The following is a 2,510-nucleotide window of genomic DNA, read 5'->3' on the forward strand; positions in this document are numbered from 1 at the left end:
AAGTAACCATGTGCTACATAAGGGCTTCCCAGGTGGCCTTGGTGGTAAAGAACCCACCTGCCAATACAGGAGACATAACAGATGTGGGTTGGATACCTGGGTCAGGAAGATCTCTTGGAGGAGGGCATGGCAACCCACTCTAGTATGCTTGCCTGGAGAATCCCACGGACAGAGGAGCCTGGTGGGCTATGGTCCATAGGGCTGCAAAGAGTCAGACATGACCAAAGCATTTTAGCATATGCTTCAAAATCTACAATGTCTCAGGTTGGATGAAATATCAGTCATAGCAAGTCTATAGGCTTTGCAAGAATGTCCCCCTTTCCAACCTTGTCATCTGCCACCATCTCACACAAACGGTCCTGAAGGACATGCTGTGACTTCTGACCTCCAAACGTGCGCTGTACTTTCTTAGCAGGCCATCTTTGCTCCTGGTTGTCCTCTGCCGTTCATGCTTTTTCCATCACTGTCCATGGAAATCCATTCCATTCTTCAGGGTCCATCTCATTGACTTTGGCCAACCTGGACACTCTTCTGATTATTTCCAACCAGAAATCATCCTTTCCTTCCCTAAAATCCATATAGAGATCTATGTGCGCGCATGTATGCCTGTGTGCTCTGTTGCTAAGTTGTGTCCAACTCTTTGTGACCCCATGGACTGTAGCCTGCTAGGTTCCTCTGTCCGTGGGATTCCTCGGGCAAGAATACTGGAGTGGGTCACCATTCCCTTCTCCAGAGGATCTTTCTGACCTAGGGATTGAACACAGGTCTCCTGCATTGCAGGTGGATTCTTTACCACCTGAGCCACCAGTGAAGCTCAGTAAAGGTAGATAAATGTTGACAGAGATGATTTTAAGAGAGTAGAGTGAAGTTGCTCAGTCATGTCCGACTCTTTGCGACCCCATGGACTGTAGCCCACTAGGCTCCTCCATCCATAGACTTTTCTAGGCAAAAGTACTGGAGTGGGTTGCCATTTCCTTCTCCAGGGGATCTTCCCCACCCAGGGATTGAACCTGGGTCTCCCGCATTGCAGGTAGAGGCTTTACCATCTGAGCCACCAGTGAATACCTAAGAGAGTAAAGGATAAGTTCAATTGGGTTCCCAAAGAAACCCGAACCAATGTACCTTTAACTGAAGAAGTTGCTTAAGCTGTTATCAATCTGTCTACCTCTGTGTGAATGAGTTGGGATCCTTTCCAGAGAACAAGTTTTAGAAGGGTGGATGTGGGCATCATTGAGGCCCTGAGAGCAGTGGGGCACTGCTGCGGGTGAGCAGCGGGCTCCTTCCCATCTTCCCAAAGCTGCCCAGGAGGAAGAGGTGGAGGCACAGGTCTGCTCCGGTTTTCCTGGGGCCAAGGCTGCCCTGCCGGGGGTGGGGTTGAGGACTGTGTGAAGCCTGGCTCCACCTCCAGCACTTGCTTGCAGGAGTGCTTGTGGTGCCTGGGCGGTGGACAACCTGCGCTTGCCTCTGACTGCTCTGCCCACGGCACAGCCTTTGCAGCCGTGTGACTTGCAAGCGCTTGGTTTGGCCTAGTCACTGCTGTACCCATCTTTCCACAGCTCCGCAAAGTCTTATTTACTCCAGCGATGGTAAAACAAAAAAAGATGGGTGAGTCACCGGGGCATGGGGAGAAAGTGGCTTTCTGTCATTCTCCTGAAGACGTGGACTTAATATTGCACCGCAGGGAGGAAGCCTTTGTTATCAGACAAATAGGTATTCCAGTGTGTTCTCACTGCTTGTCATTCAAGAGTCGTCTCTGCAGGAAACTTTCAACCAAGCAGAAGGATTGTTTTCTTACTCCCTTAGGTTTGAGGTATATTGAATCATTGCATCGATATGTCTTCTTATAGTTGGTTTTGTGTCTTTTAAGTGAGATCTGTGGCCTTACTGTAGATCTCAAGAAGCTTGCCTTGTTTTTCAGAGCCAAGATGAAAATGGTGGCATACATATACTGTTCACAGAAGACCTTGTCCTCTTCCACGGGAAGGTTTATTGGCAAAATGGTTTCCACGCCAAAGCAATTACACATCTGTTGAGCATCTACAAAGGACCAAGCTTTGTGCTGGAACAGGGGATGGGAAGTTGAATTAAGACCCATCCTCACCCTTGAGTTTTATTCATTCATGTATTGAACAAATCCCTGCTCTAGGCACTGGCAATACCACAATGAGTAAAATAGAAAAAGTTCCCACCCTTGGGGAGCTCATATCACAGTGAGGGCAAGAAACAAATAATACAGTAGCCGGTGGTGATATGTCTTGGGAAGAAGGATAAGACAGGTAACCACGGAGCTTGTGTGTGCTGTTTTTGAGTTTTTGAGTGGTCAGGAAGAATGTGGGCGTGTGGGTAGTATTCTGAGTAAATCAGGGAGTGAGCCTCAGTTGCCTGGAGGAGGAACACGCCAGACAGAGAGGGGAGCAGAGGCCCAGAGGTGCCCGAGCAACAAGAAGACAGTGTAGATGTGCTTAGTGAGCCAGGCAGTAGCTGCAGAAGGTGAAGGTCACAGAGCCAGG

This window comes from Bubalus bubalis, chromosome 13 (assembly GCF_019923935.1).
Source record: "Bubalus bubalis isolate 160015118507 breed Murrah chromosome 13, NDDB_SH_1, whole genome shotgun sequence".
Classification (NCBI taxonomy): Eukaryota; Metazoa; Chordata; class Mammalia; order Artiodactyla; family Bovidae; genus Bubalus; species Bubalus bubalis.